This window comes from Thalassophryne amazonica, chromosome 13 (assembly GCF_902500255.1).
Source record: "Thalassophryne amazonica chromosome 13, fThaAma1.1, whole genome shotgun sequence".
Taxonomy (NCBI): Eukaryota; Metazoa; Chordata; class Actinopteri; order Batrachoidiformes; family Batrachoididae; genus Thalassophryne; species Thalassophryne amazonica.
Genome location: NC_047115.1, coordinates 59,760,473 through 59,778,089, shown reverse-complemented (window position 1 = coordinate 59,778,089; position 17,617 = coordinate 59,760,473). Strand labels below are relative to the sequence as shown.

The window sequence follows — 17,617 nt, the reverse complement described above, 5'->3', positions numbered from 1 at the left end:
GGGAACTCAAAGTACAACACCTACATCATCTGACATTGATTCGTGTGTTCTTTGTGTTTCACTGATACACAATATGTGGTTCTGTGTTGCCTTAACATTTGATCAGTTCTGTCTAAAATGAAACCACCTTATCTTTGACGACCACACAACCCTTCCACAGTGTTTAATCCATATTGGCTCCAAAGTGTTTGAGTTAAACAGCTGACTTTGGGTTTTACCTTTCAAGACAACACATGGTCAAAGATATTGTCATGTAAGATGTCATATTAGTTTCATAGTAACCATAAGTACATCTTTAGCCAATTCCTCAAAGTAGCATTCTTATGCTTTAATATGCCTTATGCTTAAGCATGGGACCCAAATTTTGACATTAGCCTGTTACCTTAACTTTTAAACAATCAAATGCAAATGACTCAACTCAGTTCAAAACTCCAAGTCATGTTGTTCACACCTGTAGAGAAACACAGAGGCACAGGACTGAAAACAATACCCCATGTGTGCACCTACTGTTGACAGCTGAATAGAGTTGTTAATGTTAAACATTCTCAAAGTTCCACAAATCTATGACTGTGAATATAGAAACTACTACGCTCATTTTCGACTTGTGTCATACTGAAGAACAAGAAAAACAATGATCTCCAATTCACCTCCATTTGAGCCAAATGTTTTTCATATGACAGTGACAATATGTGGACTACTGCCTGTTCCGTGAGACTGACACATCTACATGCTCTGTGGAAGAGAAAATGTGGGCCTCAGTGCAGTTCCAAGTGGACCATGCTGCAGTTAACTTGTGGTGAGAATGCAGTCCAAACCAACAAACCAAACACCAGAGCTGAATTCCACACATTGTACTCTTTGTACAAACATACATTATCACAAGTTGTTGAAATGGCCACATCTCTTCACAGTGTGTGAAAACACAAAAATATACACAGATATATAAAGTGTTGAGCAAAGTATTTACAGAGGTTCTTGGTCCAGTGACACATTGGCATCAATTTGACCAGCTAGTGCTTAGCTTAGGTTTGTGTGTATATGGACAAAGTGAGGAACCTTGGGGTAACTTTTGGTCCTACGTTGTCCTTTGACCTCCACTTCACTTTCACTTTCACTTTATTTATTCAGTGTCTCCAAAGGAGCAACGAGCTGTACAGCAATGGGAATACAAAAAAAACACAGAATAAAAGAAAGAAAAAAAAAGAAAGAAAGAAAAAAAACACACCCAAACATTCAGTACACAAGGGGGACACAGTACAGACCCGGATCGGTGGAAAAAGAACCGAGTTACCTAACACGATTTGCCATCAACCCTATGAATCTACTTCTCCGATCAGCATTCAGAACAGAGATAGCCACAGGTACAAAGGAATGCTTATATCTGTTACTCCTCACTGTAGGAAACCTAAGCCTCACTCCAGATGGCAAAAAACAAAATTCACCATGGAGAGGGTGGGCCAGATCAGATAAAATTCTCTGAGCCTTCCTCCTCACCTGTCTAGAAAACAAGTCAGACAGTGAGGTCTGTTGGGCCCCCAAAAGCTTGCTGCACAATTCTACAACATTGTGAAGTGGCTTCCTTGCTTTAATGCTGAGATTTCCATACCAGCACATCATTGAAAAATTAAAAACCGTTTCAATACAAGATTTATAAAATAGGGTCATTATTGTCCTGTCCACTTGAAAATATGACAACTTACGAAGACAAAACAGATGCTGCTGCCCCTTCTTATACAGCAGGTCTGCATTGTCATTAAAGTTCAACTTGCTATCGATCAGCGTTCCCAAGTATTTATAGTTGTCCACATACTCCACCTGTTGGCCTTTAATTGTAGTGGCTTTGGGTGAGGACATCCGTTTCCGAAAGTCAATAACCATATCTTTTGTCTTGTCAACATTCAGTTGCAAGAAGGAGTCGTCACACCACTGAACCATATCTGCCACGACAGGGCCATGTTCCCTTTCATCACCATGCAGGAGACTGATTATAACAGAATCATCTGCAAATTTTAATATATGGCGATTCTTATAGTGGCTGCAACAGTCATTTGTATACAAAATATACAAGAGAGGGGACAGCACACAACCCTGTGGTGAGCCTGTTGAGGAATATAAAACATCAGAAAGGCAACCATTTACCCTCACTCGCTGAGATCTCCCTGTTAAAAAGTTCAAAATCCAACCTGCCATAGTAAAATCCAATTTAAAATCCTTAACCAGCTTATTTATTAAAATATGTGGTTGGATAGTGTTAAAAGCAGAAGAAAAATCTAAAAAAAGAAGACGTACATGTGCCTTAGAACTTTCTAAATGCTTCAGGACCAAATTTAAGAGGGTGGCAGTAGCATCCTCCACACCTCGACCAGCCCTGTAAGCAAACTGAAGAGGATCGAGTAAATGCTCCACCTGTGAAAGAAGTTCATTCTTCATCAATTTTTCAAAAGACTTCATTACTAATGAAGTAAGAGCCACAGGTCTAAAATCATTGAAGACCTTAGGGGATTTGGTTTTGGCCACAGGGATTATTGTGCTTTGTTTCCAAACATTAGGAACCCTCTGTTCATTGACTGACCTTTGAAATATATCAAAAAAGACTGGGCCTAATTGTTCTGCACAAGAGGATAATAAACGGCCGCAGATATTGTCTGGCCCTGGACTTTTTTTGGCCTTGATTCTTCTGAAACAGGTAACCACAGCCTGTTCATTAAAAGGAGGAGAACCTGGGCATAACAAGTCATTTTTCCATTTACAAATTTCATGATTAAAATCCAGAGACTCAAATCTCAAATAAAAATTATTAAAATCTTGGGCCAATTTTTTTCCAGATTTAGTAAGATGTCATATTACATCAGGTGATTATTATTTTTCTTCCTATTTGATCCTAAAATCAAATTTAAACCATCCCAAACGGAACCCATTTGGTTTGGCTAAATTGTTTTTCTAGTTTGGTCTTATAACCCAATTTAGCCTTCCTGATCTCAGTTTTAATCTCCCTTTGAAGCTTTAGCACCTCTTCCCAATTTCCCTCACAAAAGGCTTTCATTTTCCTGTTAATTAAAATCCTTACAGATCTTGAAAACCAAGGTTTACTGTTCGGATATATTTTAACAGTCTTTTTAGGAATCAAAAGATCTTCACAAAAGGTTACATAGCTGCTGATAACATCAGTCAGCTCATCAATATCAGATGAGCTTTCTTTAAAAATATTCCAGTCAGTGCTTTCAAAGCAGCCTTGAAGGCCCATAAGAGCATCCTCTGTCCACAGCTTGGACTGCCTGGTCAAAGCTCTGCCCCTCCTCAAAACAGAGCGATACGTTGGGATGAGCTGCACACAGTTGTGGTCAGAACTTCCCAAAGGTGGGAGAGAATAAGACCTATATGCTCCTTTAACCGAACCATAACACATGTCAAGGATTTTATTTCGCCTAGTTGTGCATGTGACATACTGATAAAAGTTCCTCAGAACATGCTTCAGAGAGCATTGGTTAAAATCACCAAGAACAAAGATGGGTGCATCTGGACATCTAGACTGCAGTTTTTGAGTCACATTAAAAATAGTCTCAGACGCTCTGTCGACTTTTGCTTTGGGATGCACATACGAGGTCTCTTAGATAATAAACCGACCCTTTTATTTTTTTAACTATATGGATTTGAATGACATGCGATTACACCAATCATGCTTGAATCCTCGTGCGCATGCGTGAGTTTTTTCCCACGGAGCGGGACGTCCTGCAGCGCTTCCAGGCGCTGTCGTTGGCCTGTTTCGAGCTGAAAACATCCTAATTTATGGCTTAATTCACCCAGGACATCGTGAGAGAACAGAGAAGATTCAGAAGAGGCCGGCATGAGGAATTTATGCGGACATTCCACTGTTTAAGGACATTTTTTTAATGAAAGACGTACGCGCAAATTCGCCGAGTTGTTTCCGTGACGACTCGGCAAATCTGTGTGCGCCGCGACAGGAAAAACACCTCCGTGTTGAAAACCATTTGTAGAATTCAGGCGGCTTTTGATGGCTTTCAACAAGTGAGTAACTGAGAAATTGTTTAACAGCTTGGGCATGTTCCAACTTGCCCGTTAAGATTTCCAACGGAGGTGTTTTTCCTGCCGCGACCCCCCGCGGTCGGGTCCAGCCCGACATGCGACTCTGCCCGCACGTTCTTTCATTACAAAATGACCGTTAACAATGGAATGTCCGAATAAACTCCTCATGCCGACTTCTTCTGAAAGTTCTCTGTTCTCTGACGACTTACTGCGTCAACAGAGCCTGAAATGTGGAAGTTTTCAACTTGAAACGGCGAGACGCTGCCGCCTCGAAGCGCAGATCGCCGTCAGGCGCCGTGGGCCGTCCTTAAAGCGACACTACCAGACCAAAATCTCTCATCAACCGTTAAAGTTTTTACCGAAAACCAGCTGAATTTATTGAATGGTGTCCACTCAGTTGTGCCTTACAGTTTTGAAAAATTTTTTATCAAACAAAGCAACAGTCTCTGAGCCATTCCTAAACAATGAAAAAAATCGACGAGCGGGTGGACGACTCCTCACTCAAAGACTGCCCACAGGCAAATGACGTAACCGACAAGCGTGAAAAAACTCTCGCATGCCCACGAGGGTTCAAGCATGTCTGATGTAATCACACGTGATTCAAATCCATATGGTTTTTGAAAAAGTAATAAGGTCGGATACTTTTCTAATAGACCTCGTACACCACAATAACAAATATTTGTGGAAATTCCACATTAGAGATATTACAAGGACTGCTTTCTTCCATCTGTGAAATATAGTGAAGATTCGTCCCATCCTGTCTATGGCTGACGCTGAGATTCTGATACATGCATTTATCTCTTCTAGACTGGACTATTGCAATACTCTATTTTTGTGGTTTACCGCAGTCCAGCATTAGGGGTCTTTAATTGGTTCAAAATGCTGCTGCCAGACTTTTGACACGAAGCAGAAAGTTTGACGATATTACACCTATTCTGGCATCTCTTCGCTGGCTTCCTGGCTCTGTGAGATTGGATTTTAAGGTTCTGTTACTGGCCTATAAAACTGTTTATGGACTGGCACCTCCCTACCTGGCTGACCCGGCTCGGGCCTTGCGTTTGCATGGTGCAGGACTTCTTTGTGTTCCTAGGGTGAATAAAAAGTCTGCAGGTCACAGAGCGTTCTCTTATCGTGCCCCTGTTCTGTGGAATGATCTCCCTGTGAAAATAAGCCAGTCAGATTCTGTGGAGACTTTTAAGTCCAGACTTAAGACAAACCTGTTTTCCCAGTCTTGTTGTTAGTATATTATGTTTTTATGTGCTTTTTTATTCTTTTTACTCTTTTATGTTTTTACTCTTTTATTGTGCCTTTTGATCTTTCAATTCATTTTGTTCTGTTTTTGAATTGTGTTGTGTGAAGCGCCTTGAGGTGACCTTGATGTGAATTGGCGCTATACAAATTAATACATTTGATTTTGATTTGATTTGAGTAGAGTGTTCACTGGCCTGTAGTACAGCATGACATCAAAGCAACAAGAAAAAGTCACTAACCCAGTCAAGGCACACATAGTATGAGCACTTCAGTTTATCAGGGTCTTGATGTATAGTCTAAAACAGTAAGTAGTGAGGGGGCAGTGCACTAACATGGTTTTTATTTACAGCTTTTGATCAGCTTACAAATACATGACTGTTGGGAGTCCTATCTTCATCCCAGTGAAACGGAATTCACACTGAAATGATAGCATTATTGGTAGTTTTTACTCATCACGGTTGCGGTTTTCACGCCCAGCGCACCCGTCATCTAAACACCAACTGTGCTCATATGTGTGCTTATGGGTGTCTTTGTCTAAAAATGTGTGAAACTAGAATGCAGTTGTGCAAAACCATCAGGAAAAATGTGGACTGAAATCCAGAGGAGTATATTTGTGGTATTTAGAGGAAGCAGCACATGTGACGTGCATTAGATAAGGGGGTTCCCGTCATTAAGCCAGTCTCATACGTGCAACAAAAAGCCTATGTTTATTTGGCATAAACTCTACCTTCTCAATACCAAAGGCTGCCCCACCTCTTTCTCCTTGTGTAAACCTTTTACAAATTATGTAATGGATTTATACTGTAAAATGTACAGTATTTTTCTGGATTTGCATATTTTATTGCTATTTACTGAATTAAATCAGGCAAACACAGCTCCCGTTTTTTTTTTCACCATTAAAAACTTTCTTCTTCTTTTTTTTTACAGTGTAGAAATCTTCATCTTAAAGCAGATCGCGGGCGAAACTCTGGTTTATTTTATGTTCTGCGCATAACACACCAATGACAAATTAGGAAACTTAAAAAAAACACCTTGCACCCTAGTTTACACTCAGATTTTGCACTGAATGATTACCAATGTACAGGGCAGACACACCCCCAAATGGACATGTTCTTTGCATTTCAGACCATGCGCCATAGACGGTCAAATTAGGGCCCTAGGTATGAAGACCCAAAAACTTCACCAGCTCAGTGTACATGTATTTCTGGTTACACATCTGACTTGTGTTTAAGACACACCAGCATGCTAAAAAGGTTTGTAATATGACCATTTTAAAAAGCCTGTTGAATTTAACGACTACAGGGAAATTAGATTTGCTATTGCATTGTCATCTTATGAGCAGCTCTCCAATGCAAAGTGAATAATGCAGTAATCTCTTCATAACCTTGTAAAAATAAAATCACCCAACATCTGAGTAGCTTTGTGCTGTCATTAAAAAAAATTAGCAGAGGCTCCCCACTAATGCAGCGCATATGTTGTAGAATCCCCTGTAGGATAATAAGAAGAGAAATCTTTGTACGTAAATGAGCTGAAGGCACTTGCTGTGATTAATGTGTTTAAGACGGGCTCAGACTGTTTCTGTGCACCAAAACACTGCAGGTAACACAATCACACAGTCAGCAGATGTAGACACTCATATTGTATCTGGACGTCACAGCAGCAGCAGCACGGCTAATACTGGAGAGGCGAGACGAGCTGATGCATCAAGGTGCTGGGACCACAAAATATAGCAGTACACAGACGGCAGGTGCCTGAGTGAAACATATTGTGGGGCTAAGCATGAATGCACAACAAAAATTCAGTCATTTAACAAAAAAGTGCCTGTGTGTGCACAATATATGCTGCATAGTTTTCAGTTCGGACCAAAGAAAAGCTTCTGCTGAAATATTTCACACACTGACTCCCATTATAAATGAACTCAAATAGTCCAAAAAGAGGTTTGCAAGGCTGTGGATGGATGGATGGATGGATGGATGGATGGATGGAAGAAATTAAGAAAGAAAGAAAGAAAGAAAGAAAGAAAGAAAGAAAGAAAGAAAGAAAGAAAGAAAGAAAGAAAGAAAGAAAGAAAGAAAAAACACGAGATTGCTGCATTTGTTAACCCTTCTGGGATACAATTTTACACTGTTATGCTGTTTGGTCTGAGAAACACTCCTGTAAGACCCCCATCACACGTAGCTTGAATGGGACTGAATGGCACGTGAATGAAAAGTCAACCCACAGTCTGGAAGCATTGAGGTGCATTTGGAAAACGTCGGACAGCATTCTCTGGGCAGTCTAAACAATCGGGCCCATTCGCACGGCTGCTTCGAATGTTTTGCTCATGTTCAAAACAGTCTTGGCGCAGTGAAAGTGGAACAGCCATCGTATGGCAGTCGATGTGCAGTCTGACCGCTGTCTGACTGCATTCTAAACAATCGGACGGCATGAAAACAGCATTTATGACATTCTGAGTTGCATTTGGAGGGACATGCTTCCACCCTGGCAAATTTCCCAAATGTACCTGAACGCACTGTTCAAGCACATTCAGGAAATTCGAAGGCACCTCGTGCGCTGCTGGAATATAAACTCTACCAAACCGTCATCGGACCACAATTGTTCGACTTGTAAGTGCATTCTTGTTCTTACTGCATCCCGGCAGCTGTCCAGGTACTCTTACTGTGTACCACCTACATTTGTACTGTGCTCGGAGGCTCATGTGCACGGCATGTGCATGAATCAGTTGGGGCAGATTGGAGTACAGTCTGGGTATTTGGACAGCTGTCCACAATTCTTATTCCCTCCCACAATATATTTTTTTTTTTTACATTCTGCCTGATTCGGCTTGGTTTGTGCACATGCGTGCTATGTGTGATGGGGGTCGAATGTTCAAAAGACTAATCAATCAGGCAGATGGTAATTTTGAAGGATGAGCCAGCTACCTTCATGATGTGGTCATCTTTAGGGGTGACTGGGACAGTCAATCTGGCCTAAAACTAATTTGCCAGAATGACCGTAACCTGTCAGGGACATGTCTATAGTTGGACAGGAATGGGTACAACCAGTTTGTGCTAATGTTTTAGAAATACAGAAGTATCCAACACCAACCATTAAAAAGAGCTCATGTGTTTCTCGAGTTTACTCAGTTACTACCATAGTTTCTGTAAGAACTTTTAATCTGTTCTAGTTCCGTAGACCAATAACACTAAGTGCATGCGGTTTCATGTACATCTTCAAGGCACTGCTTTGTTCCAGTGCTGGCTGTTCAAGTTGCAAGTCGACGCCAGTCACGTGTGGCGGGGTGCAGTCTTGCTGCAGACAGATTCCGGTGGTGTAGAATGCTTTATCTGTGTTATTTTTCAAAAACCTTAAATCAGTTGAGCTATTCCATCTTAGCAAAGAAAGCCTCTGCACTGGTGTGTGCTCTGTACATATGTAGGCTCAAAACTGAGAAAAAAAAGTCTTCACTGAACATAATTGTCGTACATTCCCCAATGAACTAATCAGAGGTTAATCCAGTGCTCGCTTTGATCTTGTTGCTTTGTGATTCATCCCATCAGGGGCACAGGCAACACTGACTATGTTTACATGCCGTTAATATTCGGGTTAAGGTCAATATTCTGGTTTCTGAATCATTAGGAATAGCCCATTTACATGCATAAGCAGACAGAGTTACTCCTGTATACATGGTCATTGGTATCATTTGGAATATCCCCATCTAAACAGCGACGCACATCTTCCACCGGTGCTTGATTTGGTCTGGCATTCGTGCAAATCCTGCTTCGTGTAATCCTGCTTCGTGTAAAATCCCTCACTACACACTTTATACACTTTTCTCAAACATGCATTAACATTTTCTCGCTTTTCTCTCCTGTGTAAACACTCTCTTTTTTCTTCTGGGTGAGAACATTAACAGACACACGCAGAACACGTGTGCTCTCCCTTCGCTCACTGCCTCCGGGGGGTACGGATGCGGGACCTGCAAAGAATCCAAGTCATGGCTACGGAGCTCTGTGGCTGTGGTATACCGAGACCCTGCGGCGCTGTGGATTTTTCCGTAAATGCCGGAGCGCCTCCACATCAAAACAGTGAGCGTAGTCTCTGGACCTGTTGCCAGAGTTTGCGCAGTTCCACACGGCAGAGAGGGGGGGCGGTGTGAGTAGCCCGCTGCGGTGTTTACCGAGCCCGCAGACTCAGTAAGCGCATCGGAGGCAGAGCGATCGCGGTGATGCCAACCGCTGCCGCAACCGGCCTGCCTGATAAGGACGCAGAACACAATGCGCTGTTTACATCTGCTTCTGTAGTGTCCGGTGGGTTGCGCACGCTGCATACAAGTAGTTGCCGTACTCAAAAGACCAAGATTCCTTGCGGATAGGACATGCGCAGAACACAAAATAATGTTCCTTTCTATGGGGATATCCCGATGCACGTTTACATGACCTGATATTCGGGTTAGAAAAGGAGTAACCCAGGGGTCATATTCAGGTTTTTAAAAACCGGAATATGAGCATATTTGGGTTTTTGCGGGTGTTTACATGGCTGTGCGCAACCGGGCTATTGCTAATATTCCAGTTATGAAAGGGTTATTGGCTGCATGTAAACGTAGTCATTATGGCAGTTTTACATGCACCTATGTGATGGATTCTTGTTGGTCTGAATTTGCTTGTCCTGGCAGTTGGCAGAGAGCACCTGTCAGCATGAGGTTACGTAAGGTGAATTTCATGTTGGTGGTACTGCACATGTTGTAATTTTGGGTATTAGCTTTCTGTTGCTGGACACTTAGATTCCCATCGAATTGCCGGTTAGGATCTTGATTTTCTAAGGAGGGGTAGCATCACAGCCCAGCGGTTGTTTCTACCCTGACTATGTCCAGGTGCTGTGAGCAGAGAATGCCTGAGTGGAGGCCCACTGTTCCGCTCACCTGTAATGGATCAACCCTTGCCTTATCTAAACCAGGTCTCTCCAATGATGACCAATTGTTTTCTTTGAATATTGGTGAAATGCTTGATTTTGTGTTCTTCATTTTTGCCTTCAAGCTGTGACTATTTATTTAATCTTAAATGTTTTCAGGCACTTAGTTGAACTAATGTATCAGGTTTTAGAATGTACATGTTCTCTGATAACTGGACTGGGAGGAAAGAAGGACTTTTAAAATGTGAAATCGTCAAAGCATTCAAATCTAAAACACTCTGGAAGTGCTTTACCTGCTTACATTCCTGCTCTCTTAAGAATGGCATCTTATTATTTTCTCTGATTCATTTGGGATGACTGTTTTGATGAAAACATCTGACATCACAGAGGCCAAAGAAAGCACAACAGGTGCACAGCCAGTGTTGTCACAGTTACTTTGAAAAAGTAATCCAATTACTGATTGATTGCTCCTTGAAAAAGTAACTTACTTTGCTGATTACTCAATTTTAAGTTAGATTACTAGTTACTTTATTAGTTACTTTCAGCAGCTGCTGACAACAACCCCTGCAACCTCAACATGAAAATGATAACCCGTTTTGCCAATACTCACTTTGTAGGCACCCTTTCTTGACTTCAATGAACAAAGTACTTGTTTTACAAAAATAAAATAAAGACATCTTTCTTGACTTCATATTTAACTGTTGACAGCACTATAACAGTAAAACTGACAATTTCTAACCTACATTGTTTATAAATGTAACTATTTTTTTTTTTTTTACATTTTTCTAACATTTAAATTCTTTCTAAATGTTTTAGTTGTTGAAATTATTATCATTATTATCATCATAAGTAGTATTAGCAGTAGTAATAGTATGAAAAAAATGTCTTCAAAAGTGGACTTTTAATCTAGGACTGTTGTGGGGAGCCGTGCCCCCACCCCCTTCCCACATGGATTCACCCCTGTCTTGCTGTTTGAGCAGAAGAATGGATAATATTTACTTATGTAGAAAACACAACCAGATTGACAGGTAAGAAAGTTTGATAGTTTTTTTTACAGCATGTCCTCAGAAAGAGACTTTAAATGCATTTGGTTGAAAAAAAAGCATTAATATTTATAAAGCGTCGTGGATCAGCTGTTTTTAGCAAGAAGAAACACAGCGGCACAGTTTTAAAGAAAACAAAAAAGCGAAAAAAAAAAGTCTTTGCGAAACCATAGCTTGAGAGATAACTGTTTTCCAACGCGGAGCTGCTGCACAGTGCAGGAAAAGCTTGCAGCCCACTGAAAGTGGGCAAAGTGGGCAGGTCAACCGAACACCGTCCTCCCCGGTTTTAATGCTGCAATTGACCCATGATACAAAAATAATAGTAACGCGCAGTGACTTGGAGAAGTAACTTAAATCTAATTACTGATTTGGAAATATTAACGCATTACATTACTCATTACTGAAAAAAAGTGGTCAGATTAGAGTAATGCATTACTAAGTAATGCGTTACTCTAATCGGCATCACTGTCCACAGTAATGTCAAAGTCATATTGACTGTTTCTTTGGGGTAGTGTATCATGACTACACACCAGAAGGCCAAAATATTAACAAAGAGGATTAGCGGGAGGTCCTATGTCACCTTTGTGATGCTGTGGGGCACAAACAACCAGATCTGTGGGCGGCAAAAAGTTGCCAGCTCCATCTTGACAATACATCTGCCCATTCTGTTCAACTGATTCAGGCTTTCCTGGACAAACACAACACTCCTGTAATTTGTCAGGTTCCCTTCTTTCCTGGCATGGCTCCCTCTGGTTTTTGGGTGTTTCCTGACACTAAAAGGGACTCTATTTGAGTCATGAGAAGACATCATGCAGAACATGATGGCCCAGATGGACACCATTCCAAAAGATGCCTTTGAGAAATGCTTCCAGCAATGGCAGAACCGTGTGTGCAGTCCCAAGGAAACTACTGTTTGCCTTTGTTTCTACAGTAACTCTTCTGATGCTTCTGACAAATTTAGAGCAGAATGATGACATCTACTAAATCACAGCCAAATAAATAAATAATAATACTGCCAAAACTTCAGAGACAAATACAAAGAAACATTTTCGCAGGTCCACTTAACTACTGCTCTCTCAATCACTCAGACACTCTTTAGGAGAAGCTCTGTCATATGTTCCATCATTCTCAGCAGAACTCAGAGAGAGCGGTGAATAAATCATATGCAGTATGTCCTCTGCTGTCCGATCTGCACTCCATTTAGAGGAAACACCACCTGTTTAATAACACAAAATGACAGTATACTGATATGCATGTTAGCTTGAACCAAAGAGCTGTTGGGATGAGTCGAGTTTGGACTGGAGTGGTTCCAAAATCCTGCTGAGGACCAAAGAGAGGACGCTGAAGTGCGTGGGAGCTGTATGGTTGGAAGATTCACTGGAGACACATAAAGTGGAAACGTGTCGTCTTCATTAAGACAAAATGCTTTGAATACAAACGTCAGCATTATGAGAAGACTCCACAGGGTTGCTCAAATTATTCAGCTGTTCAATTATTGATTTGTAAATTTAGTATCACTTGAGGTCTCCCTTGAAGACAAAATTGCGTTCTCTGCTGGGAATCAAAACTCCTGTGATAATGGAACTGGTATTCATCAGCACGTCTGCCAGCGGCAATTAAGGAAATAATGGCTCCCAGGCAGCAGCAGTCCCCACATTACCGCCAGTGAACTCCACAAGCTGCATCTGTGCGCTTTATGAGAGGATTTTTAAAATATACATTAGCCGTCTAAAGTTGGACCCACTTTCCCTTTCAACTGAAGGAAAGACAGGTCCAAACTTTTGACTGCTAATGTATATCAAGAGAACTTTCAGAGCTCAGCTTACTGTAATGCCTTTTTTAAGTAATAGCAGATAGTTTTCTGACAGACGTGTCACAAACATGTGAGAAACTAAGTTGATTTTAAAGTAGATGTTAATTTCAAACCTATGCAAACACTGTGTTACAACTGTGGCATTTGTGGTTGATGCATTTCCATCTAGTGTATTTTGTCCCCTTATTACCAAACAGGATGACAGTGTAATGAGACCCTTACTTGGCCTCAAGCACATGTTGCAAAATTGTGGCTGCTATATTGTGTCCACCCGCTTGGCCATTTGAGAGAGGCGCATGCAGAGAATCATTAACTTGCCATGCCTCCCCGGATGGCGACATATTACCCACCTGATTCCCAGCATTCCGTTGTGCATATCAGCATTTTTCAGCATGTGTGTGTCTATGATGGCTGCTTTGTGCCACGTGAGACACACACACTGCATATGGAATGCAGAGGTGAACTTGAAAATGTCACTGGTAGATGGAAAATATCATAGGAGGAGGTGATGGTCTAGTGGTTAAGTGTTGGGCTTCTGACCAGAGGATCCTCGGTTCAAAACCCAGCCAGACAGGAAAAAATGCTAAGGGCCCTTGGGCAAGGTCCTTAATCTCTCAGAGTGTAATGAGCACCTTGCATGTCAGCACCCTGACAATGGTGTCTGTGTGAATGCGAGGCATAATTGTAAAGCACTTTGAGCTTCTGATACAGATGGAAAAGCACTATATAAATAGTAAGTCCCTTCGGCTGCTCCCTTATTTGCACTTGGGGTCGCCACAGCAAATCCAAGGTGGATCTGCATGTTGAATTGTCACAGGTTTTACGCCGGATGCCCTTCCTGACGCAACTCCACATTACATGGAGAAATGTGAACCCAGAACCTTCTGCACTGAAACCAAGCGCATTAATCACTTGGCCACCACCCCTGCTAAAAGCACTATATAAATGCAGTCCACTTATTATTGGTGCTTGTCAGGGGAGAGAATGCAACACCTGGCTGCTCTCTGAGTTACTACTGTATTTTGGCAACTATGTGGTGAATGCTCACAGGAAAGAATATAATACCTTTAGTAATTAAAATGTGTGTTTTTCTTACAACACTGCAACACTACGAGGTCTGTTAGAAAACTATCCGACCTTTTTATTTTTTGCAAAAACCATATGGATTTGAATCACGTGTGATTGCATCAACCAAGCTTGAACCTTCGTGCGCATGCGTGAGTTTTTTCACGCCTGTCGGTTGTGTCATTCGCCTGTGAGCAGGCTTTGTGTGAGCAGTGGTCCACCCCTCACGTCGGATTTTTATTGCGAATAAAATGTCTGAACGATTTGGAGCTTTGCTGCATCAATTTTTTCCAGAAAGTGTGAGAGACCTCCAGGTGGACACCATTCGGAAAATTTAGATGGCTTTCAGGGACGATTTTATGGGGATTACACAGATTAAGGAGTGCTCCAGCCGGTTTAAAGACCGCCCACAGCTGCTGAGAGCGCGCCGCGCTCCAAGCGCCGATCGACAGGCTCAAACCCCGCTGAAACAGCCAGATCATTTCCAACGTGAAGACTTTGTTGATCCGGGACGTCATCTGACTTACACAAAAATGGCAGAAGACGTGGACATCAAGACTTTTTTGGTACATTCCACTGTTACAGGAGTTTTTTTCATGGAAAGAGGAGCGGAGGAATGCGCCACCGTGCCACTCATGGCGTGGCACAAAACCACCTCCGTGTTGGTCTCACAGGACGGCTTTCAGATGGCTTTCGGTGGCTTTTCAGTCGTGTGACTATCCAAGAAATTGTGCATGAGCTGGACATGCCGGAACATGTCCTGTGAGGCTTCATCACGATGTTGCTTTGCGCCATGCGGCTCCGCCGTGACGCGCGGAATTCCTCCGCTCCTCTTTCCATGACAAAAACTCCTGTAACAGTGGAATGTGCCGTTCATTTCCAAACTGGACGCTGTTTTGATCCGGGACGTCGTCTGACTAGCACAGGAATTGCAGAACACGTGGACATCAGCTCAGTTCAGACATTTTATTCGCAATAAAAATCCGACGAGAGGGGTGGACCACTGCTCACACAAAGCCTGCTCACAGGCGAATGACGCAACCGACAGGCATGAAAAACTCACGCATGCGCACAAAGGCTCAAGCTTGGCTGATGCAATCACACGTGACTCAAATCCATATGGTTTTTGCAAAAAATAAAAAGGTCGGCTACTTTTCTAACAGACCTCGTATGAGCCTTATAAGAGTTCATTATGAAAGTTACAACAAAAGGGTGCCCCCTCATGGCAGTATCCATATTCAAGATGAGACAAAAAGTTTGCACTGATGGTCAAGACAACTGATCCAGAGTCCCAGTGTCCAATTCTTTCCCACCTACTGTGGGTGTTGGATTGACGAATGGAGAGAACAGCAGTGCAGATGGTGTCATCAAGATCCATTTATCTGTTTATAACTCATGTCACAATGCCAACCCTCCTGTACCTGTGTTTATGTGTTATGTCTGCAGTGAGTGCCGTGCAGCTAATTGGCCTCCACATGCAATCTAAAGCCCCCCCCCCCCCCCTTTACCTCCTCCTCTTAATAAACTGACCTTCCTGCTGGGAACATATTTGATGCAAGTCCCCACTGACAGCAGATCACTTCTCCTTCATTTGAGGGAAAAGTCACCGCCCATTGATGTCCACCCACCACAGAGCAACACCACAAGAAGATTTCTTCTTCAAAGCGCTCCTGAGCTCTCGTCTCAATTTAAATTGAGAAAGGTGTGTTCCAATAGTGCTAACAAACGTTTTCTTGTCTGAGTGAGAAGGTGGATGAACGGCAGTGTGAAAACATGCGTTACTTCTGAAAGCAGTGAATTCATTGAACTTAATGTTGTGCCAGTTTTCATTTAACAGGAAAAAAAAAAAACAGATGCGAAGTATCCTAAAAATATAACTTGGTCAGAAACTGAAGGGCAAGAATTACAATCACACAGAAAGGACCACAGTATTTAAGCAGTTTTTAATCTGCATTATTGTTCTCACCAAATGGAGATGCCCAAAGACAAGGGAAAGTTTATTGAAAAAAAAGTGTGGATTACTATCTAGCTAGACAACATATCGGATGCTACAGCGAGTAAAATACTGTAAGTATTGAACATGTCACCATTTTTCTCAGTAAATACATTTCTAAAGGTGCTATTGACATGAAATTTTCACCAGATGTTGGAAACAACCCAAATAATCCACACATACAATGACATCAAACCATAGATGACAATAAATTATGTGTAACAATAATGTGAGATGACAGGAAAAAAGTATTGAACACCTGGAGAAAGGGAGGTGCAAAAAGATATGGAAAGCCAAGACACAAGCTGAAATCTACCAGTAATTAAAAAGCAATCCTGCCCCTTGTCAGTGCAAGTCAATATCAGCTCGTTCAGTCCAAGATGTCACACAAGAAACATCTTATGATGGAAAATACAAAAGAGCTCTCTCTTTGCAACCATATTGTTGCAAATCATATTGATGGCATTGGTGATGGCATTGGTAATCTGAAAGTGGAAAGAACATTATTTCACCATAAACCGGCCACAACCAGGCACTCCTGACAAGAGTTCATGACAGAGAAGTGAAAAGAATTATCAGAAGAGTTGTCCAAGAGGCAAGGACTGTTTCAGAAAGACCTGGAATTGTTTAAAAGAAAACAGTAAGTAATGCACTCAACCACCAAGGCCTGCATGCATGCTCACCACGCAAGAGTCCATTACTGAAGAAAAAGTATGATCAAACCTGTTTAAAGTTTGCTCCACAACAATTCGACAAACCTGTGAAATACTGGGAGAATATAGTCTGGTAAGATGACACCAAAACTGAAGTCTTTGGATGCCCTAATTCTCACCATAAATGGCACTGTACATCACCCCAAAAACACCATACCAACAGTGAAGTTTGGAGGTGGGAATATCATGGTGTAGGGCTGTTTTTCAGCATCCGGTACTGGCAAACTTCATATAACTCAAGGGAGGATGAATCGGAACATGAATAGACATTCTTGATTAAAATCTACCAGGATGATGAAGATAAAATGAGGGTGGACATTTCAGCAAGACATTGATCCCAAACACACAGCCAAGTAAACTCTCAACTGGTTTCAGAGAATGAAAATAAAGCTGCTAGAATGGTACAGCCAATCATCTGACTTGAATCCAATAGAAAATCTATGAAAAGAACTAAAGATCAGAGTTCATAGAAGAGGTCCACAGAATCTTCAAGATTTGTAGACTGTTTGTGTGGAAGAACGGGAAAAATCACACCTGAGCAATGCATATGACTAGTTTCTCCATACATGAGGTGTCTTGAAGCTGTCATTACCAACAAAGACTTTTGTACAAACTATTAAATAAATTTCAGTAAGTGTGTTCATTGTGTTTTCCCTGTATCATTCCATTTTATTACATTTATAATAGCAACATTTTCCCTGACGGACTGCTCAGCAACTGAACTGCACACTGCCTTTCTAATTAATACAAGGCTGTAATTGTTTCTTTTATTTCTGTTTCCTCTCTATCAATTCTGTTAGTTTTC

The 17,617-nt window shown here is 41.7% G+C and overlaps 1 protein-coding gene across 1 annotated transcript in view; it reads right to left on the bottom strand.

The window, feature by feature from the left end:
* Positions 1-17,617, bottom strand: part of disc1 (DISC1 scaffold protein) — a 210,245-nt gene that overhangs the window by 80,557 nt on the left and 112,071 nt on the right. The gene's annotated exons all lie outside the window — the stretch shown is intronic.